At 42.0% G+C, this 27,452-nt stretch overlaps 1 protein-coding gene across 1 annotated transcript in view; it reads left to right on the top strand.

The window, feature by feature from the left end:
* The window catches only part of SPRYD3 (SPRY domain containing 3), a 422,505-nt gene extending 401,439 nt beyond the window's left edge, over nt 1-21,066 (top strand). The window contains exon 12 of the transcript XR_012715107.1: nt 21,057-21,066. The gene's annotated coding sequence lies outside the window, so the exon portion shown is untranslated. The remainder of the gene's footprint in view (nt 1-21,056) is intronic.
* The last annotated feature ends 6,386 nt before the right edge of the window (nt 21,067-27,452 follow it).

Below are 27,452 nucleotides of genomic sequence, written 5' to 3'. Positions count from 1 at the left end.
ATACGCCATGGCATTTACGCTGTGTGAGGCCCCGGCCTAAAACCCAGTTCAAGTAAATGCACATTTGTATATGTTGCTTTGAGAAATATCACTGTCCTACGACCATTCCTGTGCTAGTAAAGGAGTTTTACTTAGTCATCAATTGAAGATCTGTGAAGATCCAAAATTTGGGGCTCCCCATAGACCAGGTGGTTGAAGTGCTGGTGGAGCCCCCCAAGCGTTCATGAACATAATCTCACATGGGCTGAGCTGCGATTCCAAGCACAAGCACCAAATGTTTGGTTTGTGCTGCAAACTCTTCAGTTCTATTATGTAGCCTGGAAACCTTCATAAAATCATGCTCCAGTAAAGTGGCATTTTGCAAAGAATTTCAAAGTATGTTTTTTTGGCCTACACACATGACTACGCGGACATGGGTAAGTGCCACAAGTAGGAATAACAGATGAACGACGCAAACAGTTCTGGGAAGAGACGCTCCAGAATTGCCATAATATGGGGAATGTCGGATAAGACGCCGGGTAATTAGGTAAATTCTTCTCAATAATAGTTCTAAGATGAGCGAGGGTGGGGGAGAAAAGAATGCCAGACTTGCAGATATAGAGCCAGCATACCTTGTATTACCAAATATCTGACCTGCGTAAGGGACAGGCTTTAGAGATTTCACGTTAAAAGCTCCCGTCTATCCACACTTGTACATATCAGGAAATCCAGCCCACACATTCCAGTCTGGTTAATGGTAATTGCAGACTAATCACGTCCACGTTCATCCGGCGTGAGTCATCACCAAGGTCGGGCGCTGGGAGGAGGCAGAATTCTACACCATCCAGGTAAACATGAACTTTGCTTAGTCATTGAGCGGCAAATGAAAAGAATTACTTTATCGCACCGGTTACCTGTAAAGCTCCCCGCCACCTTCTTGTGACTACTGTATGAAACATTCTCATTCAGTCGGTGTACAATACTATACTTCTATGGCGGGAGGATATTTTTTATTACTGGTCATAGTTTATGTACTGCTTGCTTATATACATAGTCTGTAACTTACAGATGTTTCATCAGAAACATATAGTTCAGGCTGCGTTTACATCAATATTTGGCTCTCCGTGCGAAATCAGTTTTTGTAAAATGGTTGTAAAAACCATTTGCAGCTGTGCATTTGTACCATTTCCGTCTGGTATCTGCTATTTTGGGCTGAGAAAAAAGTTGCACTTGCAGGACATTTTCTCTCTCCAAAAAGTAAGGATGCCAGGCAGTCTGTAACCAATCCGTTTTTTTAACATTGAGGTCTATGGAAGGCGGACACAAATGAATTACAGATAGCAATCTGTATTTTTTTTGCAATCTGTTTTTCCCTCTATGCATTCTCAGAATAAGGGGGGGGGGATTGATTTTTCAAAAACAAAGACAAATGGACAATTTTTTTTTACGGACACCCATTGACTAATCTGTCAATAGATTCGGGTATCTGCTGTGTAACCATTCGGAATCCGTTTTTGGACCAAGCATGCTGTGTACTGAACGGGGAGAGAAGAAGGAACTTCTAGCAGACTTCTATCTTGGACTTTGTTTTTCTAATTAAAAGTGATCATGCAAAATATATAATTGTTTTCTATCAAGCCCTGCGTGCTTAGTTTTCTGACATCAAAAAGCTGCAAAGTAGGTTTGCATTTGTACACTGAAGCAGGACTTTTCTCTCCGCGATTTAGGGCAAAATCCAACTGGTAACTGCTTCTTAAGTGATTAAGGTTTCCATTTTTCTTGTCCCCAAGTGGACCCGAAGGACGGAAACCCAAATGATAGTGTGAACCTAGGCTTAGGCTCCAAATCTCATACTTTTTAACTGAAACAGTGAATTATGTAGCAAAATCCACAGAAAAATCTGTATGTGACACATGGATCAGCCACAAATATGGACCAGACTTTGTCTTTATTTCCTGGAAACACTGACTACAAGCATCATAGCCATCTTTGATGCTAGGAGTCCCTGCCACCCACAGGAAATCATCCCACAGGGAGGCGTAACTTGAAGCTCCTGAGCCCCAATGCAAAATTTGTAATGGGCCCCTACCTAACTTTTGCCATTTAGAGTAGTGCTATATGTAATATGGCAGAGAGACCTTTAGATCCCACTCAGGGCCCAGTAGTGGCTGCTACCACTGCACTGCTAAATCTATACCCATGTAGGGAGTCCTAGCATCATACATGATTATGATACTTGGAATCCAGGTTCCAGCTCAGTGTTCGGTCTGGAAAGTACAGCCAAAATTCAGCCCCTATTTCACAGACTCAATACGCCCTTGTGCAGCTAACCTTACAGGGCTTCATCCACCTGGGAAAGTTATCCTTTATCCACAGATAACTTGCAGATCAGTGTGGGTCCTACCACTCAGGTCCCCATCGATCAGGAGAATGGAGGATTTTCATTCCTAATTCTGAAAGGAGTAGTATTCACCCACCCCTTCATTTCAATGGAAACACTGGAGGTAGCTGAGTACTGTACTTCAGCTATCCTTGGCGCTCACATTGAAATGAATAGAGCGGTGACCATGCTGCATGACCTCTTCACCATTCAGATTGGGTAACAAGTGGGGGCCTGAGCAGTTGGACTCCCACCGATCAGCAAGTTAAACCCTATCCTATGGATCTGGGATAGGACTTCTCTAGATGGGAAAATCCCTTTAAGGACACTGTAGGAGCCACTATTACTATATGCAGACGTTCACCAGTTGTAACTTCAAGTGCTATAGCAGGTGAGGTCAACTGATAAAATCTACACACCTAGACACACCCAAACAGTCACACCGTACAATATGTTCTTGCAAAGTTCTAGATATAGTCAATGGATTTTTTTCTCAAAAGATACCTCCTCTAAAAGACCCCAAAAGTCTAAACTGTTTTATGTATATGCAGACTTCACGATTCTCTTCCCACAAGCATCGGGAAAAGGAAGGATTGAATTTTACATGTCCAATTTTTTTGTTCTCACAAGACGCTGCCAGAGGACCCTGACAACTACTTACTCACCTTTGAGAAAACATGTACATTTGGCCAAATATAAAAACTCGTCAAGAAAAGCTCTCGCCTACATAGGCATTTGATAGACAACTATTGAAGGTGTATGAGTGTCTTCAATTCACATTGGATGCATGAACAATCCCTGTCTATTATAGAGGGGGACTTCTCTGTATTAGCTATAGAAGACAGGTGGCAATGAGAGGGTCTCTGGAGGATTCAGAGTCACCACATATTACATATGAATGGCTACCATGTAAGGCCTCATTTACACATCTGCATTTATTTTGTTTTGTCTCTCTATACATTGTATGTCCCTGGGTCCGTAAGAAATGGTTAACACACGAATGTCATCAGTTTTTTTTTATAAACCCGTAGACTTTCTTTTTTGTGATGTATCTGTGATGCATTAGCATCAATGAAAACTGTGGACGGCATATGTACATGATATGCAGACAAGTGAATAAGGCCTAACACTACACTTTTATGTATGCTTTCCTTGGTAATATTAGCTGTTTTCCAGGATTTTGGCATTGCCAGTGGTTGTCCACCTCAACGTGTTTCAATTAAAAATCCCATAAGTAAATAAGGCAGTTTCACTCAATGGCACACATAGAATGCTAAGGGGCTGTTCACATGGAAGAATTAGAAGCTTATTTTTAGTCAAATTCTGTCTGAAATTCAAATTCTGCCACATAGTTTAATGTCCCCCTCCAGTTGCCCAAGTTTAATATCCCTCTCTTGTTGCCCTGAGTTTAATGTCCCCCTTCAGCTGCCTCCAATTCTAAGTGCTCCTCTAGTTGCCCCCAGTTTACTGTCCACATCCCGTGACCCCCACAGTTTAACATAAAAAGCACTGATACTTACCTCTCCTTGCTCCCCTACTGCTCTATCTGAAGTCTCTGCTACTGCTTAAAGGGATTCTACCATTAAAACCTTTTTTTTTTTTTTTTTTTTTGTGGATAAAATGTTGGAATAGCCTTTAGAAAGGCTATTCATCTCGTACCTTCAGACGTGGTCTCCGCTGCGCCGTTCCTTAAAAATACCGGTTTTTACTGGTATGCAAATAAGTTCTCTCGCAGCGATGGGGGCGTCCCCACCACTGCCAGAGAAGCGTCTCCAGTTCCACCTCCTTCTGCGTCCGCAGCGTCATCTTCAATGTCTTCCTCCGGGGCAGGCTCGTAACTTCTAGGCCAAGGGCCTTGGGCAGAGCAGACTGCGCAGGCATACAGGCCATGGGAAAATGGCCGCTTGCACAGTATTGTTGAGAGCACAAGACCTGCTGTACATTTGGAAGCATGGACCTTATATGGGACAGTGCCTGATAAAGTCTGTAAAGTGTGGCGGAATATGATGGTGCTATACAAGCAAAATAAATAAAATAATAATAAATAATGATAGCGACTGGGTGACCAAAATTTCAATTGCTAACAATAATGGTGGTCTATTGTTACAAGTGTACAATAAAAGAAGAAAATGAAGGAACACCTTAATAATACTTATGAATATTAGTGTTCAGATTTTGTATATTCAGTTGCATTTTAACCTTTAGCTAGTCATATATGTATAGATAACGTGGCCTGTAGTTTCAAGCATCGATAGCAATAATCCAGATCTACGATAACACATAAAAAATTTGCTTTAGTCGGATTGATGTTATTTTTATCTATTATACTATATAACTGGTACGTACATGACAACTCTAAAGAGCCAATACAAGTCATCTGACATATAATAAGGAAAGATGATAAATCTCTGACTAGTCTTGCAGGAGGCTCTGTCCATTCCTCTGAATGACGGGATACATGAGATATTTGCAGGTCAGTGGCAAATTTGTGATATGTTTATGTTTCGATGATATTGTCTTGTCATGTCATGTCACACAGTTGGAGAAAACAGCAAATATGAGTCATGTCCTCCTCCCCATGCCATGTCCCAGCGATCTCCATGGTGTTATATAGCAGCAATGTGTCAGGAATACCCTCCCTGAAATACTGCTACTAGCCAGAGGTTTTGCAGGAAGCAGGATATATTTTGCTGCCACCTTCATTATTCAGATTTTCCATACAGTTTTCCACAAGATATAAATTTCCTATGACACTTAGTGGGTTACAGATACAATATGATTAATACACACGGAATATTACATTCGATACTATTAGGCAACATATGGAATTTCAATACATTTTATTCATCTTCAGCTCCCATTGCACAAATCCATAGAGTATAGTAATACAAAATTTGATATAAAATATATTAGAATAGAATACTGGGAAAACCTTAGGATTTGAGAAGTCTAGTATTTTATAGTAAAACGCTTTTGATAAACTTTCAATTTGGGCTGAAGCCCCCATGGTGAAAACATTGCGGTTTGGCGGTTTCTAGCGAATCCCGTTCACACATTACAGAAAAATGACTGCGGCAGAAATGATGTGATTTCCAAAACCGTTGCTTTTTTGGAAAGCGCAGCATGTCAATTACACCTACGGAAATGATGTCGTCTTCTGTATAGGTATAACTGAAGCAGAAAAATTCTGTGGACTTTCTGTGAAAAGCGATGTGGGAAAAATTGTGATGCGTTTCCGGCACAGTTTTCCCCGCAGGGCTTTTTGGCTGCAGTCTGCTACGTGGGGCCTTTAGTCTTAATTGCAGATTTTGCTTTGGTTTTTTTGAGTCAGAGCCAAGAGTGGCTTCAAAAGGAAAGGAAAATATAACGGAAGCACTTAAGCTCTATTGACACGAATTATGTACATGGCAGTGTAATGGCAGTGTTTTTTTTAATGGCTGACCCTCGGAAACAATTTGTCTGTGTGGAGCTTTATACTTCTCCTTTCTGCTAAATCCACTCCTGACTTTGATCAATTCAGTGTCACAAAGTGGTATAACAAAAAACAGATTAGACTCCAAAGCTTGATGTCTAGCATGCTCTCTCAGTCCACTTCTGGTCTCTTTGGTGACATGAAACGCTCAGGGGTCACCCTTGAGGCCTGTGATTGGGCATCAGTGGTCACATGGTGCGTGCCACTATCCCTGCACCATTCTTTGCACACTGAGTAGCTAATTTCTTGAATGTTCTTAGTGCTTTTAAATCACATTATTTCCATTGGCTTCAGTCTTACAAAATGGTGGTTACTGTTATTGGGCTCAGCATGTCCCTTGGCTATGGGGTAGTTTTCTTATGTGGAGAAAACCACTTTATTTTATGCAGTTGAATGGTTCGGTTTAGGGAATCCAAAACTAGTTCTAGAAGCCAGAGGCGAAACTTCTCTGCAATGGTAAACCTAACATGTGCCATATACTGTACACAGTCCAGTCATATTAATGTAACCACCGCCTACTTTTGACTTTGACGTTAAATAACCAATCGCATCAGCCATCTGGGTGCACTCATTATTGTGGAAGGCACGAAGGAACAACACAAGTATGCGTCTATCCTTGCGGACCATGTTCACCCCTACATGCGAATTGTTTTTCCTCGGGATGATGGCATCTACCAGCAGGACAATGCGACGTGTCATAAAGCTCGCAGTGTACGTGCGTGGTTCGAGGAGCACCAGGATGAGTTTACCGTACTCCCTTGGCCAGCAAATTCCCCAGACTTGAACCCATTCGAGAATCTATGCGACCACCTTGATCGGGTTGTTTGTGCCGTGGATGCTCAACCATGCAACTTAGTGCAGCTGGCCATGGCACTGGAGACGACATGGCTCAACATCCCAGTGAACATCATCACAACATCCCCTCTCTTCCTGCACGTCTCGCAGCGGTCCGCTCTGCCAAAAGTGGTTATTCTGGATTTTGACAGGTGGCACAATGCAGTCTTTTTCTGCATTGTGCCTGGCCATTGCAACCTCTGCACCCCTACAGCTATGTCCCTGGTACTATTCCTTTTCTATTTCACAGCATATTTCCATCATCCCTATTGTGGTAGAGGTGACTTCACTCATGCTATACTTGGGGAATGCTATTATTGAGAGAATTGCCTTACACCAACATGCTCACCTCTTTCATCCAAACTGTCATAGTTCACTTCCACGCCCAGTCATTTGACAGGTTTGATATTTACGATTCTCATACCAACAAAAGAAAACTATTCAGGTACGATTTAGGAATTTATCATGCTGAGATTTCACAAACTACCATATGGGCAGTATGGCGGCTCAGTTCTTAGCACTGTTGTCTTGCAGTTCTGGAGTCCTAGGATTGAATCTAGCCAAAGAGAACTTTTGCAAGGAGGTTTAACATTTTCCTTGTGTTTGGGTTTCCTTCCACACTCCAAGGAAACACTGAAAGGGATTGGGATTGTGCACCCTACACGGAACAGTATTGAAATTATGTCTCTGTAAAGCATTGCAGAATATGAGGGTGCTACTTAAGTAAATCAAATATATTCCAATATTTGCCCCGTTTCCCCTCACACCACATTCATCTATAAAGAACTGTTTTATTGCCTTGCTTAGACAAACCTCCAATACCAGCCACAACCTAGACTCTAGAGTGGCGCTGTTTCTAGAAAGAAGCAGCCAGCTAGTGGCATTGTAATATTACAATGATTTGCTGAAGTGGAAAAACAATAAAACAATTCTCCTTCGATGTGTGCCTGGAAGATTTTTTTGACTGAATATGACTGGGATACTCATTGGAAAATACAACAAGGGACGATATTGCACAAAATTTCAGAGTGAGGCATTTGTAAATAGCGATCTAAATAGTATTCTTTTGTTGACGTGAGAACCTGTCTCTGACTGGGCATGGATGTGTGTTGAATTTTCCATTTATTATTGAAACCATGATGCATTGTTAGATCCATGATATCAGAGATATTACTGGTGCCATATGGCTATTGACTTATAATGGGGGCTAGTGGTTTCTACCACTGTGTTCATCATGTTGACTTGTAGCCCAATTGTGCTCTGGATTTCCCGGCCTGTCCAGGCCAGTATATCCAGTGCACATAAGGACTGAGTTTCATGGGTGAGACTCGGTCATGTGAATGTAGACTTCACAATACTTCAGAGTAGAATAATCATTGTCAAACAATTGTTACAAGTAATCGTGATACATCATTACAAGTGTAGATACTTACACAAGTCATCTTTCAGTTAAATGAATGAGGGAGACACTAAGTATGGAATGAAGGCATGAAAATGAATGGCCGTATATTGTGTACACATGTCCTTAAATACAGCACCATAAAGTATGAGCAATGGACTTCGTCTGTGAATAGTTCCCCATCCATGATGACAGTAGGATTATGTGTAAGTCACTTAAAGCTATGTATTATTGACAGATTCTGTAAGTGCACTCTTAGCTATTCCTATGACAAATGAGAAATATTTAACTGCGAAACTTAGCTGTAAAAAAAAAATCATTATGCAACTTTAATGGTATGTCCACCTTTGCAAACAATAAATCACAGCTGAGCAAATAGTATTGATCAGAATTACACAACTAATTGTGTTTACAGCTCCTATGTAGAGCTATATGTTTGCACGGTTACAGACTACACACAATCCCTGTGTTGTCTGATCCTGCAACCATACCGCCTTCCCTGCTTCTAGCTGGCCTATCAAATGTACGATAGAAGGGCTACCATGTCTCCATAGGGAGACTGCTTGCAGGACTCCTTAGGGGGAATTCACACGTAGTAAAGTGGAGCGCAATCTGGCACGTATACGCATGTCAGCAGTTTGCGCGCTCAAAAAGATCCCATTGATTTCAATGGGCGTTATGAGCGTATACGCCGCGTAATTTTGCGGCCGTAATTTTGCGGCCACAAAATTACGGGCGCAAAATTACGCGCTGTATACAATCGCAACTCCCATTGAAATCAATTGGATCTTTTTGAGCGCGCAAACTCTGATACGCCGTATACATGCCAGATTGCGCTCCACTTTACTCCGTGTGAATTCCCCCTTACATTGTGTAGAGACTAACAGACCATGCATGCTCTACTAGGAATTTTGGGGAAAATTATGCAGATAAGTTATCCTTGATGAAAACAAGAAACCTCATTCTAGTGCCATCTTTTGGATGGTAGCTCCCTATAAATCAATGCCTGGTTTTATAAGAAACCTAGATCCATTGGGTGAAATTAATTAATACTGGTCATTCTTACGCCAAATTTAATTTATTCTCCGCCAGGCGCACAACCCGCTAGAGTTATTAAAAGGCTTTAGTTATAGTTATAATAATATAATCATATAATAATATAAATCTGGTGGATCAGGTTATCCCTGCCCTGGCCCACCCAGATTCACGTCCTGCTCTACCCACTGCCTAAAAAACTGCCAATCAGGACACAAAGAAGAGATGCGATACAGTGCTTCAGAGATTGTACACATACAAATTTTCGACAGAACTCTGACCAATATTTCTAGTTTTTTTTTTGTTTTTTTTTTTTAGAAAACCATGCATTGATCTATAAGGACCTGCCTTCCAAAAGATTTCTGCTAGAGTAAATTTTCTTTTTCCCATCAAGATAAGTAATAGAAGTAGAAGGAAAATAGAAAGAAATAGAAGTAATAGGAAAAATTAGTACACAATATGACTGCAGGATCGGGAAAAGTTTGTAGTCTGTTACCATGGAGACACAGGGATCTGTATAATAGTTGCAGACATACAAAAAGATTTTTAATTTTTTACACTCTATATTAAAAAGTATTTATGATTTATTTTTGATGCACTGGAACACTCAAATATATCTCTCTGGACCAGACGTAACCTCTGTGTCGTCCAGAGTTCCAAAGTGTCTAGCGGCCATAGCCTCCTTTCTCTCCTCCCACTTTCTCAAACTCAACATGCATAAAACAGAGTTCATCATCTTTGCCCCACCTCGTATGGCTACTCTACCTGACCCATCTATCAAAGTTAGTGGAACCATGCTTACCCCTGTCTCCAGGGTCCGCTGCCTTGGGATAATCTTGAGCTCTGACTTACCCTTCAAGTCACACATCCAAACCCTTAACACCTCATGCTGCCTCCAACACAAGAACATCTATCGAATCTGCTCCTTCTTCACCCCTGAAACTACAAAGATGCTAGTCCATGCCATCACAATCTCCCACTTAGATTACTGTAACTCCCTTCTCCGTGGCCTCCCAGTGAATACTCTTGTCCCCCCTCCAGTCCACCCTAAACTATGCTGCTCGCTTAATAGACCTCTCTCCTCATTCTTCATTGGCCAATCCTCACTGGCTACCCGTTGCCCAGCAAATAGAGTTCAAAATACTAACGCTGACATACAAAGCCATCCACAACCTGTCCCCTCCATATATCTCAAACCTAATCTACTGATACCTGCCCACACGTAACCTCAGATCCTCCAAAGACCTCCTACTTTACTCTACTCTTATCCGCTCTTCACACAATCGTCTCCAAGATTTCTCCTGTGCATCCCCCATACTCTGGAACTCCTTACCAAGACACATAAGATTGACCCCCACAATCACAGGCTTCAAGAAGGCCCTGAAGACTCACCTATTCAGGAAGGCCTACAACCTCCAATAACACTACTGTCACCACACCACCTGTAAACACTGTAGACTGTAAACACTTGCGGGCAGGGCCCTCTAGCTCACTATGCCAGTCGGTCATTGTTAGTACTATATCTGTTTGTATATTTTGTGTACCGTATGTAAATGCTCAAATATAAAGCACCATGGAATTAATATAATAATGTACAGCACCATGAAATTAATATAATAATGTACAGCACCATGGAATTAAGGGTACTATATAAACAATAATAATAATAATAAACATAAAAACTGGATATATACTTTATTTACAGATTGAGGATGATGATGATTTATAGTTAAAATGTTAAAAAAAACATGTACCTTTTATTTAGTGTGTGTAAACATATACTTGCCAGACTCAGCTCTTGATATAAACTAGATCTGCAAATGATAAATGCTTATAAAGAACTTGTAACTTTGACCACTTTTATTGCCCTCAATGGGACTGGATAGATTATTTTGACATTGGTGCCCTTCCTGACACTCAATAGTTCCAAGATTTTCCATGATTGTTGATATTTATTTACAGAATCTCTTTAGTAACAATTATTGAGAAAGAATGAAGTAATATTTACTGTGTAATGCCGTCATCGTCTAGATGAACATCAAGCAAACAGTCCTTATCATGGAGTCTCCTCCTTATCCTTACTCTCTGAACATGTCTCCTGTCTTTTCTTTGTTCCAGAAACCGATTGAGAGGTTTTGACTGAAATGTATCAACACTGAAGTAGATTCCACACAAAGACATCAATGGAGTGACAGAAGGCCGGAATGACTTATCACAGCCGTGTTGTCAGTGTTACATTTCACAGATAATAAGTTATCTGATGACATCACAGATCTAAGCTGAGTGCTATATATCACTATGTTACAGACAGATATGTAGGCAGAGTGTCACATATCACATTGGAATACGATATGTAATGTTGTGAGTTTTGGAAACTTTAGAATTAGGAAGGACTGCGGCTCAAGAAGATAGTCCTCATTTATCAAAACTGTCTAACAGTAAATAAGTCCTTGTTGCCAATAGCAAACAATCAGAGCTAAACTTTAATTTGTCAGAACAGTTTTGATATATAAGGCTCAAAACTTTGGGGGGTTCATCAAGACCAACGTTTTCCAAGATATCTCCTACATTGGCGGAGAATGTGCTTAATTTCAAAATGTTGTATTATTCCTCTGTGACTCCTCCATGAAAAGAAGTACAAATAAATTTGGGTGTTAACCATTCCCCCTGTCAATGGGGTAGTTTCCCAACACACTTAGATATTGTCCAATCAGACAGATTGGTAAAACACCATATTAACAAGAGGAGTTGTAACACACAGATGGCGCTTTATTCATACAATCATATTCCTGTATCTTCCTATAAGAGTAATAAATAATGGAACCTTTATCTGTCAGATCGATTTGGTACACTACCTACAGGTTATTATGGACAATCACCCTTATATAGCCATCCGTGCCCATAATAAAGAAAGACCCAATCCTTTATACTTGCCTAAAGATGAGTCTAATCAGGTTCATCTTTAATGCCACTGCTGTCTGCGCAGGTTCTTCAGTGAAGTCAGGAACGTACGCTCCAGCTGTACTGCGCTTGTGCCGGACCTGGGCTTCACTGAAGTATTGCATCGGCATCAGGGCTCGTTCACATCTGCGCTCAGGTGTCCGTTCTGCATGTTTCCGTTTCCTGCATAAAACAGAGCAGGAGACGGAAACCTGCAGGAGTCTTTCTCACCCATTCATTTGAATGGGTGAGAAAGCTGTCCGGCTGTGAGCGGTGGTGAGCGTTTTATGCTCTCCGCCGCGAAACGGGTTTTTTAATCTGGACACAGAGTCGGACATGCAGTACTCTGTGTCCGGATTTAAAAAAAACGGTTTCGCGGCAGAGAGCATAAAACACTCACCGCCGTTCACGGCCTTACCCGCTCTGTGGTTTCCGTCTTCTTGCATGCAGAAGACGGAAACCACAGAACGGAGACCAGAACGCAGGTGTGAACCTAGCATCAGGAGTACAGACACAGGATTAGTATAAAGTTTTTTTTAATTTTTAGTGTGGGTATGGATAGCTTTACAACAGGTGATTTGGAACACTAAACCCCTGGTCCATAAGGTTACTATCTCATATCGCCCTGACAGGTTCTCTTTAACCCTTAAGTACTATTATGGTGTTTTTCATAATGATATGTGTATGGTAGTGGTGCATGATAGACACCATGATAGTACTTAAAGGGGCTCTATCAGCAAAATTATGCTGTAGGGCACATATGCCCTAAACACAAATATGCAAATTATACTTACCGTGCATGGTGGGTGGTCGTGCACTGTCCGACGTCATCTTCTGTCACACCTTCCTCTTCTTTCTTCTTCCAGTGACGTCCTCCTGTCCTGGCTCTTCCCCGCCTTGATCTTCTGTTCTTCCGGAGGGTTTGGTTAAAATTCCGCGCATGCTCCGGGGCCATTTTTGTAGTTGTTCTAAGTACCCCTTAGAACTACCCGAGCGTTCTGCGCATGCGCAGTACGCTCGTGAACCTCTTCATTCCGGAAGAACAGAGGATGAAGGCGTGGAAGAGCCAGGACAGGAGGACGTCGCTGGAAGAAGAAAGAAGAAGAAGGCGTGCCAGCAAGATGATGTCGGACAGTGCAGGACCGCCCACCGTGCATGGTAAGTATAATTTGCATATTTGTTTTTAGGGTATTATTTTAAAACGGGGGGTTAAAATTAGATTAGCAGTGCCTGAATAGCCTTTCTAAAGGCTATTCAGGCATATGTGGGGCTCATACAGCATAATTTTGCTGATAGAGCCCTTTAAGGGTTAAGGTACATTACTGGGTTTCTTCTGACCTCAAACAGATTATACACAATGTATAGAGTTGCCATGCTTCATTAAAAGTGAATGTCCTCTGAAATTTCTGTCAGTTACCTGTATGTCTCATACACTTTACATGTACACACCTCGCCCCTCATATGAATACACAGTACAACAAAGTGCTCTGTGGGTACAACAAATGGTAATGAATACCTGGATGTGATCCTGTTTACATTTATGATGCCCAGTGTTACAGGTGTTATTGCGGTTACAACTGGCCCTATAGACCAGCAGTCGCAGCTGTGACAATAGGGAGCAGGAACAGAGGTCACAATAAATCCAGACATTTCTGTCTATGAAGCATTTCCGGTTACAGATAATAGTTTTATGATTAATGTCAGACTTGTCTACAGCAATGACTGTTCAGTTTCTCTTTTTTTCATCTTTAAGTGCTTTCCGGTTTATGATAATACTATATAAGTTAGACTGGGAAAGAAATGGCACAAAAATGGTCACTAGTAGTGTTCAGAGATGAACGCCTCTCATAGTTTGAGTCCAGTTGTATTTATGAGCAGAATGTAAAACCCACCACCTCACATCCAGTATTTAAAGCGGCTTTCTGGGATAAAAATATTGCTGATCCATCCTAAGAATAGGTCATTGATATCAGATTGGTGGAGGTCCGACAACTGGCAACCACGTGAATCAGCTGTTCTCAGTAACTAATATAAAGAGAATGGAACAGGAGGCAAACAGCTCTGTTCTCTGTGTAGTGGCCAGATCAGGTACTGCAGATCAGTTCACTTCAGAGCTACGCTACAGTGACTCAGTTCCACCACTATGCTTACAAAAGAGCTGTCTGCTTCCTGCTCCATTCTCTGTATCTCAGCTGCTGAAAACAGCGGATTAATGGGTTTCTGGGTGTCGGACCCTCACAGAGCTGATCCTCTTGACTTCACTCTAGGATAGGTCATCAACAATTTTAGCCGGGAAACTTCTTTAAGACCTTCAGCTATTGCTATTATCCTCAGCTGAGAATGGCTACAAAAAACATATCATCCCCAACTGATCTGACTATAATTGACTAACTTTTAGCCAAAGTCTATGGCCAGCAAGCAGGCCCTCATAGACATAAAGAAAGGCCAGATTCATTATCGTCATCATCAACATCAAACATGTTGAATTTCTATGTCTGACGCTTTTGTTCTCATAGAATATAAATAACAGATTATTCCCTTCTCCATAGTAGACATTTCATTACTTTTACATATACACAGTTTATGCTGATCTTGGTAGGATTTGCCAATAACTTAATGTCTTTATCATTCTTGCGAGTACTGAAAAACTCAACAGATTTACATGGGTGGCCCTATTGTTCTACTCTTAAATAAGTGACACTATAAATAATTCTGGTAGCTACACTCATATACTCCCTTTCCATATATATTGCTGCACTTCTTAACTGTTCATTTTTATGGTCACCTTTTGGCTTCATAAACTTCAGGTCTAGGTCCAACCAGCTCAGCTACCTCCAGTAACTCCATTGAAATGAGTGTAATGGGGGCACCCACTTATGTTATATTGCAATAGGGTTTGTAGACCCTCCAACCTGTAACGGTGCCAGTAATTTTCTGTACACTCTGTTGGTGCCATTGATCTCAGTTGTGTTGTGTTCTTGAAATCTATTACCAGACCTAAAAGCACTAGGATTCCCTCATTCTGGGAACCAACAATGTCCAAGCTCATTGACCCCCATCGATATTATCTCCTGACTTGTCTGAATGGAATTTTTGGAACTTACACCCTTTTCATACACAATAGTTAATTACAGAAGGTGCAACTTTTTAAGATGGTCAAAAGATAACAGAAAACAAACTTGAAGGTTGAGTTACAACACAAACAGTAAACTCAGGACAGATTAACAAATGTTCTGCAGACGTAATCCATATATTATATTCATACAGTATCTCACAATAGCCTCCTTAATGTGGTTGACTTCTGCTGGTATAGCGTATACAGTTACTTCTAGACAGTCAGTGTACTGTAACAACCAAGAACCCACCCTCCATCCAATTCCATCTTTCTGCATACCTGAAATTCCACACCATTGTATATGAGAAAATGACTCAACTCCATTTTTTAGGAGTCAGCAACTCTGTAGTGTGTAAATTATTTGTGTGCACTCTTAAAACTGCAAAAGGCTTGTGAATACCTTTCCACCGACAACCTTCAAAAGCATCACAAATATGTAACATTTACAAGCTATGGCTGTTTAAACAACAGATGAACAATAGACATAGCCAGCATTATTACTATCACACATAGGTTGACATTTTATAGCAAAAAGACGATTGTGGTCACTATGTACTTAGAGGGATAAGTCTAATGACTATGGTGAGAGACGGAGTCCCTGCTGCTCTGTAATACCAAAACTAGGGCACTCTATGAGCGGCTGTTGTTCCTTGGGTGCACTAGATAAAATAATTCTGGGGGCCAACCCTCTAAGAGCCTGGGCCCACTCTGGTACTCTGGTGAGCCAGTCCGACAATGGCTGCCGAATGTTACCCCCATACGGTACCCTATATGTACATCAAAGGGAAATGTTGTGACTTCTTTCCTTCAGTTTCCACAAGAATCTGCCAATAAATGTTTGTAGAGACCAACAATATAGTCATGTGCGTGAGGTCTTATACCGGACAATAAATGGATTGGAACAAATATTGATAAGTATAAAGAGATTTTATATACCTTAAATGTTGATAACCATAAAGAGACCTTATGTTTTAACATCAACTCTAGAGTTTCAGTTTGTCTGAACCTGAAATTTTTAGAGTTCCCGACCCAGGAGTCCTCAGACTCCAGAGTAAAATAAGCGAATACCCAGGGGCTGCCTGGTAGGGGTCTATTGCTTCACACATTATACTGTTAATCCATTTTCTCCATCTGTATTCATAACAGAAATATTAAAGTTGATCTGCTTCATAAGTGGGGCTAAAATGTGAAAGCTGAAATCCTGCAATGACCTAAATGCCTCATGGAAAATCCCTTAAATTATTTTCTACAATGTGGAATTATTAAGGCTTGGCCTAAACCTCACAGTGATATCGCTGAGATAAAGTCAGTAACTAGAGATGAAGTCGTATATTTCAGAGGTACCATCTTGAGTATACATAGGTTTTTTTATTTTTTTCAAAGGGGTTTTCCTAGGAATTCCACATATACAGAAAATTTGTTGATGGGGTTCCCACACTTCAAAGAACCTCCAAAGAAGAGGATCAACTCCCACTGCATAGGGTAGTACAGACTGGAGATGGTAGGTGTCTGAGTGGTAAGAGCATTGCTCCTGGGACTGAAGGACCTCCACCATTGTACCAGATGCCTAATTTTTATAAGAATAAAACATTGTTTTTGAGTATTTGGGGGAGGTGGTATACTCTCTTTTATTATTTTTTAGTCCCTCTGAGGGATTTCACAATTTAACCTAATTGAATCCATTCTATTTAATCCCTAATCTAATTTAATCCCTTCTGTAATAATTTGGGATACTCTTTATACCAATGCATTATTACCTGCAGCGATAAATTGACAGGCAAACTATTAGACTGTGCCTTTAACGTAATAGGCCTTTGTTAGGACCCCGGCTGATATTACAACTCAGTGCCCCTAGTTTTGGATACCCCACAGGTGCCTTCCTTTATGTAACCCCCTACATGTGGGTGCTGTAGAGGACAGTTTTAACAAGTGGGAGGATGAGGATCTCATTTGATCCTTGTTTGGACATAGGCTACATAATTTAACAAAGCATGACCATAAGAAGTCTCCTGACATATATTATTCATACAGATATTCCAAGACATGTTTCACAACTTGCTTGCGGTATTGCTATATTAAAGAGGCTGTGTCTGAAACATCAGTATGTGGGTAAAAGGATAGGCCAGATGATGGATTTCAGTATACTTCAATTCTACAAGACTACATAATTCCTCTATCATTCTGAGTCTGATTGGTCACTATTGAAACCATAGGGTGAACATATGATGGTTTCGTCTCCAGTAATATATACCTGTGTGTATGGTAACAACCCAACATGATGTACCCTCATCCAAGTGATTTAGTTACTGTGAGGTGGGCCCCAAAACAGCAATAACTTTACACCCTCTTTCATGTATATTCATGACCACCACTGTCTAGTCCCTGTCTGGCTAGTAGCATGAAGACAAAGGCTACATAAGTAGTAACCTTTACAGGGCAAACATCATAAAAAAAAACTCTGACAGTAGCATGTTCCTAAAAACACTGCTGCAATCCCTTACACAGGACAATATGTCATTTATAAATATCTAGTAGCGGTGGACTAATAATGCGAAACATTTTTGAAGTTTCTCAGGGGAATTAGTTCCTTTGCTAAAGTCTTATCTGGGAATGGTTCCAGTTATGGCCAAAGAAAGAGGTCCTATGCCAGATCCCAGCGGGCCATTGCTCATTGCAAAACAAGGCAAGTTAATTAGGGGATTTCTTATTTTTGCAATAGAATTTAGGGCTTACTGTTCCCTGACCACATCACTCCCCCACCACTCCTCTTATGTTTCACCCGCTTCACTACTTCAAGCTTTTTCAAGTAGGGAGAAGTTATGGGGCATTGTTTTTTCCCATTAAGATGTATCCAGTTTTAATTCATCAAGAACAAATATGTTGTTATCTAGAGTAGCGAAGTAAAAGAAAGATTAACGCTATGTACTAAGCTTCGGTGGGTTAGAATAAGTGGTCTTACATCACAAATGTCACTGCACTCATTACATTGTGGAAGGATTATGACTACTATTGTGCAACCTAAGATCGCCGTATAACTCCTTCAATGTAAGTGAATAGAGTCTCACTGGGACTCACAAGGTTACGATTTCTATTCACAAAGAAATCCAGTACATCATAATTTTGCAAACAGAAGTCGCAGTTGTATCATTCGTGCAGTTGTATGCAGTTATATTTGTGAAAGGTAAAATGGCAATCTTTGGCTACACCATGGGAGTCATGGATAAAGTTGCCTTGTAGCCCAAGCTTGAAGAATTCAACGCTGTTGTGAAGCAGTATATATCTAAGTAATGGGCAGAAGAAGGGGTGTAACTTGAGGGAGTGAAGAGGGTGCAGTCACACCGGGGCCCAGGAGCCTTAGGGGGCCCATATGCGCTACCATCTGTATTGAGATTGCAGCTTCCATCTGGCCAATAAACCAAGAAGACCCACAGACTTCCCTAACCACACTAAGGTTCAATAAACTCCTTAGCACCCGTAACCATCACTATCAAGAAATCACTGTAGCGATGAGGTAGGGGCCCCGGACAAAAGATTGCACCAGGGCCCGCAAGACTTTAGTTACACCACTGACCAGAAATGTTGAGAGACACAAGTTCCAGTTAGGAACAAGTAGTAAAGTCTGCAGATCGCATAGTAAACAGGTGGTTCACTCTCCGATGTTTTACAGGTGTAGTGCCTGCTCCAGGGCAGGTATGTAGTACGTGTGCCTGTTACACCCAGCTACACCCATGTATCCAGCTCCTTCCGCTCGCTGCCTCTTCAAGACCTATCACTAATGATTTGCTGCCTACAGGCCTTCTCCCCTCAGATAACTCATTTTTGGCTTGTTTTACTGACAGCTATATAATCAGGATGACAGATAACGGATCACACAGACTTATATCAGATGTTTCCTACAGCCTGTAGCAGGTGACTAAAGCAATGTTATTACATAACGGAATATGTCTACTATGTGAATGAGGTAATAGATGGAACAGCTGCCTAACAATGTGTCATGAAGAGAGCAGGGAATCCCTGTGTATACTTATTTACACACACACACACACACACACACACACACACACACACACACGTACATTTAATAACTTGATGTTCCTGGGTCCCAATGTAAAATATGCAACAGGGCCCTTGGGTCTCCAGGCTCCAGTGCTGATAGTGATTGATACACAACCCCCATAGCTACCCCTGTAAACTTATATCCCTTTTATACGTTTTTGTTGTCTTTTTAGGATTTTTCCATAGCTATAGAACGTTCCAGAAAATATGGTCAATAGAGATACCCAGGTTATATTGCTGCATCCTGTAAGACACTAATGAGGCCTGTAAGGCTAAGGCTGCACGTACAGTGGCGTAACTACTGGGGTAGCAGCTGCCACAGGGCCCGGGACATTAGGGGCCCAGTGAAAGCCGCTGCATTTTATTTTTTTTTAATAGGCCCTACTTACTTACCAATCCTGGCAGGGGCCAGGATCATTAAGTGACGCCGCGGGCCCCACAAGCGGGCCCCACAAGCACTATTTCGGACCCCCGAGTATAATGATTGGAGGCCCAGGAGAGGTGACGGAACATAAAAAACACTGTTACTTACCTCTCCACGCTCCAGGCAAACTTTGGGCCTACTTGCGTGACGTCACTTGACTGGGACCTGAGTCCATATGCGTCGTGACGCAGGCCCCCTGGTCACATGACGTCTCTGACCTTATTGAAAATGGCTGACAGCGGCGGAGAATGCAGCGGAGCTGGGGATAAGTAAGTAACAGTGGTTATTTATGTTTTTATCCCCCCCTGGGTCTCCATTATTATACTCTGGGGTCTGAAAAGACCCCAGAGTATAATAATGGTTCATGGGTGTCCACAATGGAGCATAATACTGTGTGCAGGGGCCACTATGGGGCATAATACTGTGTGCAGGGGCCACTATGGGGCATAATACTGTGTGTAAGGACTACTATGGGGCATAATACTGTGTGTAAGGGCTACTATGCGGCATAATACTATGTGCAGGAGCCACTATGGGGCATAATACTGTGTGTAAAGGCCACTATGGGGCATAATACTGTGTGTAAAGGCCACAATGAGGCATAATACTGTGTGTAAGGGCTACTATGCGGTATAATACTGTGTGCAGGGGCCACTATGGGGCATGATACTGTGTGCAGGGGCCACTATGGGGTATAATACTGTGTGCAGGGGTCACTATGGGGCATAATACTGTGTGCAGGGGCCACTATGGGGCATTATAGTGTACGCAGAAATGCGGGGGGAGGGAGGGGGAGTTGGTGGAGGTGTTTTGGGGGGCCCCCATGTCAAAAGTTCGCCATGGGGCCCCACCATTCCTAGTTACGCCACTGTGCACGTAGTAAGCCGAGGCAAAAAAGCGCTGCAGGAAAATTTGTGTATTGTGGTCTATATACTAGACAAAAAAGGAGGGAACTCTCAGATACATACCTCCCAACCGTCCCGATTTCCGCAGGACATTCACGATTCCGGTGATATGTCCCACGGTCCTGGTTGGAGGGAGGTATGTTCTGATTTCAACTCAGATCTGCGTCCAGAGGACGCAGATCTGAGTTTAACACATATGCGGCTGAAGCAAGGAGCTGACACAGGTCAGCTCCTTGTTTCGCCGCTGAACGCCGCCTACTAGCTTGTAGACGCGATGTGATGATGTCACATCGCGTCTACAACTGTGCGCCAGTGAGAGAGAGAGGCGCGCAGAGTACAGTGGGGGAACGAGGAGAAGGTAAGTGTAATGTGGAGGTGGAACGTGAAACTGGGGGCAGATGAAGGAGAGGACAGCATGACACTGGGGGCAGAGATGTGGGGACATGAATCTGGGGGCAGAGATGGAGGGGACATGAATCTGGGGGCAGAGATGGAGGGGACATGAATCTGGGGGCAGAGATGGGGAACATGAATCTGGGGGCAGAGATGGAGGGGACATGAATCTGGGGGCAGAGATGGAGGGGACATGAATCTGGGGGCAGAGATGGGGGACATGAATCTGGGGGCAGAGATGGAGGGGACATGAATCTGGGGGCAGAGATGGAGGGGACATGAATCTGGGGGCAGAGATGGGGGACATGAATCTGGGGGCAGAGATGGAGGGGACATGAATCTGGGTTCAGAGATGGAGAAGACATGAATCTGGGAGCAGAGATGGAGGGGACATGAATCTGGGGGCAGAGATGGAGGGACATGAATCTGGGAGCAGAGATGGAGGGGACATGAATCTGGGGGCAGAGATGGGGAACATGAATCTGGGGGCAGAGATGGAGGGGACATGAATCTGGGGGAAGAGATGGAGGGGACATGAATCTGGTAGCAGAGATGGAGGGGACATGAATCTGGGGGCAGAGATGGAGGAGACATGAATCTGGGGGCAGAGGTGGGGGACATGAATCTGGGGACAGAGATGGAGGGGATATGAAACTGGGGGCAGAGATAGAGGGGACATGAATCTGGGGGCAGAGATGGGGAATATGAATCTGGGTGCAGAGATGGAGGGGACATGAATCTGGGGGCAGAGATGGAGGGGACATGAATCTGGGGGCAGAGATGGGGGACATGAATCTGGGGCAGAGATGGAGGGGACATGAATCTGGGGGTTGAGATGGAGAGGACATGAATCTGGGGGCTGAGATGGAGAGGACATGAATCTGGGGGCAGAGATGGAGGGGACATGAATCTGGGGGCAGAGATGGAGGGGACATGAATCTGGGGGCAGAGATGGAGGGGACATGAATCTGGGGGCAGAGATGGGGGGACATGAATCTGAGGACAGAGATGGAGGGGACATGAAACTGGGGGCAGAGATGGAGGGGGGACATGAAACTGGGGGAAGATGAAGGGTGTATATGAAACTGGGGGAGAGATAGAGGGGGGACATATAATTTACGGGTTACTGTAGGAGGATTATACTGTGTGTGGGCACATAAAAAATTTATGAGAATGGGCGGAGTCAACACAAAAGTGGGCAGGGCTAAATTTGCACATTTTGTCCCTCTTTCGGCTCTTCAAAAGTTGGGAGGTATGGGGTCTGAGATATTGGAAAACAAGGGGTCCATACCGGCTCCCACACAGGGGCCCACCTCTGTATAAGATAATCCTTTAACCCCTTAGTGACCAGCCTATTTTGGACCTTAAAGGGGCTCTATCAGCAAAATCATGCTGATAGAGCCCCACATATGCGTGAATAGCCTTTAAAAAGGCTATTCAAGCACCGTAAAAGTTATATTAAACTACCCCCCCCCCCCCCCCCCCCCCCCCCCGGTTTTAAAATAATAACCTAAAAAAGAATGTGCTCTACTTACGGATCATGCACGCTGGACGGGCATTCAGGGTGTGTCTTCATCTTCCTCCAGTGCTCGCTCGCGTACACTGATTAAAAAAAAAATAGCTTGGGCGCATGCGCAGTAGCATGTGGCTTCTACTACGGCTACTGCGCATTTTGTATTTTTATCAAATTTTTAATTTTTATTTTTATTTATCAGTGTCCGCGAGCGAGCGCCGGAGGAGGACGGGACCCGAAGACATCGGAGGAAGAAGAGGCGGGGATGAAGATGAAGACACACCCTGAATGCCCGCCCAGAGTGCACGATCCGTAAGCAGAACACATTCTTTTTTGGTTATTATTTTAAAACGGGGTGTGTGTGTGTGTAGTTTAATATAACTTTTACGGTGCCTGAATAGCCTTTTTAAAGGCTATTCACGCATATGTGGGGCTCTATCAGCATGATTTTGCTGATAGAGCCCCTTTAATGACCGAGTTAAATTTTGGAAATTTGCCCTGTGTGACTTTATCAGTGAATAATTCTGTAACAGTATAGCGCATCCAAGCGATTCTGATATTGTTTTTTCGTGACATGTTGTACTTTACTGAGAAGGTACAATTAGACTGATATAACTTGTATAAATTTATTTAAAAACTCGCAAATGCTGAAAATTTTGAAATTTTTTCAATGTTTTCCATTTTCAGCTGTGATATCTCACATATGCACAATAATACAGGGCAAAAAAGTTAGTAATTATATACTTCCAAATGTTCCTTTTGTGTTTCAAGCATATTTGAAATAATTTTAACATATTTGAGTAATTTACACAATTTACAAGTTTATCAAGTTTATAAACAAATTTTGGAAATTTTGAGTATGTGATTTTTTCCTGTACCAAGCTATGTTTGCAGACAGGAATTGGTGACATAATGACAGAAACTCCCATTAAATGACCTAATTTGTAAAACTCGCCCCCTTCAGGTATCTTTGAGGGGTATAGTGAGCATTGTGATCAAACAAATATTGTTTTGCAAGAATTATTACAAATGATGAAAAAAATTACATTTTCATTTTCTTCAAATATGTGTCATATTAAAGCCAGTTTTTTTGCACACAACACATCAAAAAGAAGAAACACACCCCAAAATATATCACCCCACTTCTCCCGTGTTAAAAAATGTACACTTTGTGGCCTTAGCCCTATGTACGCACATATAGTAGGGCCTAAGAGGTAAGGAGGGCCAAATGGATTTCAAAACAAAAATTTTGCTTGCAGATATTTTAGGCCCATTGCACATTTGAACAAGATTTCAGTTACCAAAGCAATTGAAAACCCCCATAAATGACACCATTTTATAAACTAGACCCCTTAAGGTATTCATTGAGGGGTATAGTGAGTACTTTGACCCCATAAGTTTTTAGAAAATTTGTGTCAAACAAAAAAATTTCATATTTTTTTACACAAAAGTGTCATTTTAAAGGCAGTTCTTTTGCACATAACACATGAAAATGAAGAAAAACACCCCAAAATAGATGACCCCATTTCTCCTGTGTTCAAAAATGTACACTTTGTGGCCTTAATTCTATGTACGGACGCACGGTAGGGCCCAAAAAGAAGGGACCACCAACTGGATTTCAAGACACAAATTTTGCTTCTAAATGTTTCAGGCCCATTGCGTATTCAAACAAGATTTGAGTTACCATAACAATTTAAAACCCCCATAAATGACCCCATTTTATAAACTAGACCCCTTGAGGTATTCATTGAGGGGTATAGTGGGTATTTTGACCCCATAGGTTTTAAAAGAATTTGTGTCAAACAAAAAATTCTATTTTTTACACAAAAGAGTCATTTTATAGGCAGTTTTGTTGCACACAAGGCATGAAAATAAAGAAAAACACCCCAAAATAGATGGCCCCATTTCTCCCGTATTCAAAAATGTACACTTTGTAGCCTTAATCCTAAGTATGGACGCACGGTAGGGCCCAAAAAGATGGGAGCACCAACTGGATTTCAGAACACAAATTTTGCTTGCAGATATTTTAGGCCCATTGCACATTCAAACAAGATTTGAGTTGCCAAAACAATTGAAAACCCCCATAAATGACCCCATTTTATAAACTAGACCCCTTAAGGTATTCATTGAGGGGTATAGTGAGTATTTTGACCGTATAGCCATTTCACAGATTTTACTAACCTTGGGATGTGTAGGTTAAAATTTACTAAAATGTCCTTTTATCTCCAAAGTTTTCATTTTCACAAGGGGTTAAAAGAGAAAAAGCCCCCCACAGTTTGTTACACAATTTCTCCTGAACACGGAAATACCCCATATGTGGCCATAATCTGCTGTATGGGAACATGGTGGGGCTCAGAATGGAAAGAGCACTATTTGGGTTTTGGAGGGCAGATTATGCTGGAATAGTTTTCAGGTGCCATTAGCTGAGCCCCTAAAGTACCAATACAATGGAAACCCCTCAAATGTGACCCCATTTTAAAAACTACACCCATCAAAGAATGTATCAAGGGGTATTATCACTCTGAGCCTAAAAATGCTTCCCAAAAATTAATGTACAAAATGAAAATTGAAATTTTGAAAGAAATCTGCCATTTCGGTGCCCAATACGTTGCACCCACTTTGTGTTGTCAGAGACCTGCACTCCTAAAACTATTAAGGGGCCATCCCGAGGGGCAAAAAATTATGTGGGTGTAAACTGCTGCTTGGGAACACAGCAGGGCTCAGAAGGGAAGGAGCACTGCGCTTTTTAGCTTTTGGGGTACAGATTTAGAGGGACCCTCTGTGCACCATGATGTTTTTGCAGAGCCCTGGAGGTTCCAGTATACTGGAATTCCCCAAGAAGTGACCCCATTTTGTAGGGACAATTTTAGGGTCTCTATAAATGTGACATGGTGTCCAAACACCAACAATCTAAATCTGCACTCCAAAAGCACATATCGCGCCTTCACATCTGCGCCCTGCTGTGTACCCAAATGGCGGTGTATGCCCACATGTATGACACAGTTTGGTTTTTGGAAGTCACTTTTGCAAAGCCCCTGAATTGCCAATAAAGTGGAATCCACAGACATGTCACCCCATTTTGGACACTACCCCACTGATGGGATTTATCAAGTGGCGTAGCGAGCGTTTTTAACCCTTGAGTGCTGCATTTATTTAGTTTCCAGAAATGAAATCGCAACTGATAATGAGAAGTTAAAAATGAAATTTTTCCAGAGATTCGCCATTTTAGTGCCCGATATGTTGTGCCTAACTTATGTCAGCAGAGATACACCCTCCAAAAACTGGTAAGCGGGTATCCCGGGCACAACAGCTTTTAGAGAGTTCATCTCTGATACAAGTCGGGCACAACATATTATGCACTGAAATGACGGATTCCTGGAGAAATGGTCATTTTCACCTCTCACCTCGCTTCGTATTCATTTATGGATAATACGTTATAGCAACACTTGGGGGTTAAAAATGCTCTCTGTACCCCTGGATAAATCCTTCAGGGGTGTAGTTTCCAAAATAAGGTCTCATATCAGGGAATTCCACTTTATTGGCGTTTCAGCTCTGCAAAAGTGTCATGGCATCCAAAAACCAAACCGTCTGCGCTCCAAAAACCCAATAACCCTTCTTCCGTGTCCGGCTGTGCCTAATATCAGTTTATTCCCACATATGACATTACGTGCATTATCCTGGGTACACCAGTGTCATACATGTGTCATACATGTGGCATAAACTGCAGTTTGGGCGCACAGCAGGGCGCAGAAGGGAAGGAGCGCGATGAGGCTTTTGGAGTACAGATTCAGATGTTTGGTATCTGGACGCCATGTCATGTTTGTAGAACCTGTAAGGTACCAGAAAAGTGGATTCCCCAAAGCAGTGACCCCATTTTGAAAACTGCACCCCTCAAAGAATGTATCAGGGGGTGTAGTGAGTATTAGTATCCCAGACGTGACTGCACAGCGGATGGCGAAGAGGGAATATGTAAGCTGTGCGGAGGACATTGCAGACACCAAATTCCCTACTATGTCCCAGTAGCTCCTATGATTGGGGGAGTCACTCTGGGGGTCACTTTGGGGGTCACTTCTGGTGTCTGTTCCCTCATAAGCTGTAAATCTGGGGTGTCCCCTGATATACGCTCGCACAGCTTATATATTCCCTTCCTGCCGCAGCCAGTCGTGTTCTAATGATTTGGTGATTTGGCGGGATTTTGTCTTCACATTGCTAGATGTTATATTTTCTTTATTTTTCTGGTGACGTGGCCATATAAGGGCTTGCTGTTTGTGGGATGAGGTGTATTTTGTAATGACGCCATTTTTGGGTGCCTACAATCTATTGAATACATTTTATTAACTCTTTTTTTGCTGGATTTAAAAAAATAAAATCAATTCTGGCATTTAATTTTCCCTTTTAAATTATTCGCCATGCAGCGTACAGTATAAGTAACATGTGTCCTTTATTTTGCGGGTCGGTATGGTTACGGCGATACCTCATTTATAGTATTTTTTTATGCAATACTAATTCTGCAGAACAATAACACATTTGGGGACATAAATCAGTGATTTTTGCATCGCCATCTTCTGAGAGGCGTAACATTTTTATTTTTCGGTTGACAGTGTTGGTTGGGGGTTTATTTTTTGCGGGACAACCTGCGCTTTTTATTGGCACTATTGTGCGGTGATTATGACTTTTTGATCACTTTTTATAGCATATTTTCTAAGGTGAGATGGCGAAAAATCACTACTTCCGGCGGGTTTTTTCCAGGTTTTTTTTCCGACGTTTACCATATACATTAAATATTATTTCAGTTTTATTGTACAGATTGTTACGGACGCGGCGATACCAAATATGTATTGTTTTTATTAATTTTTAGGTTTTTTTTTTACATAACTCATTTTCTATAGAAAAAAAGGGGATCTTTGGGGCTTTATAACTTTATTCATTTTTATTATAAACTTTATTTATTTATTTTTCACTTTTTTCTCTTACTTTTTCATGTGTCCCTTTAGGACACTTTGATAA

This window comes from Leptodactylus fuscus, chromosome 2 (genome assembly GCF_031893055.1).
Source record: "Leptodactylus fuscus isolate aLepFus1 chromosome 2, aLepFus1.hap2, whole genome shotgun sequence".
Taxonomy (NCBI): Eukaryota; Metazoa; Chordata; class Amphibia; order Anura; family Leptodactylidae; genus Leptodactylus; species Leptodactylus fuscus.
Note: the sequence above shows the minus strand (reverse complement) of the source record. Positions and strands in the feature narration are given on the sequence as shown.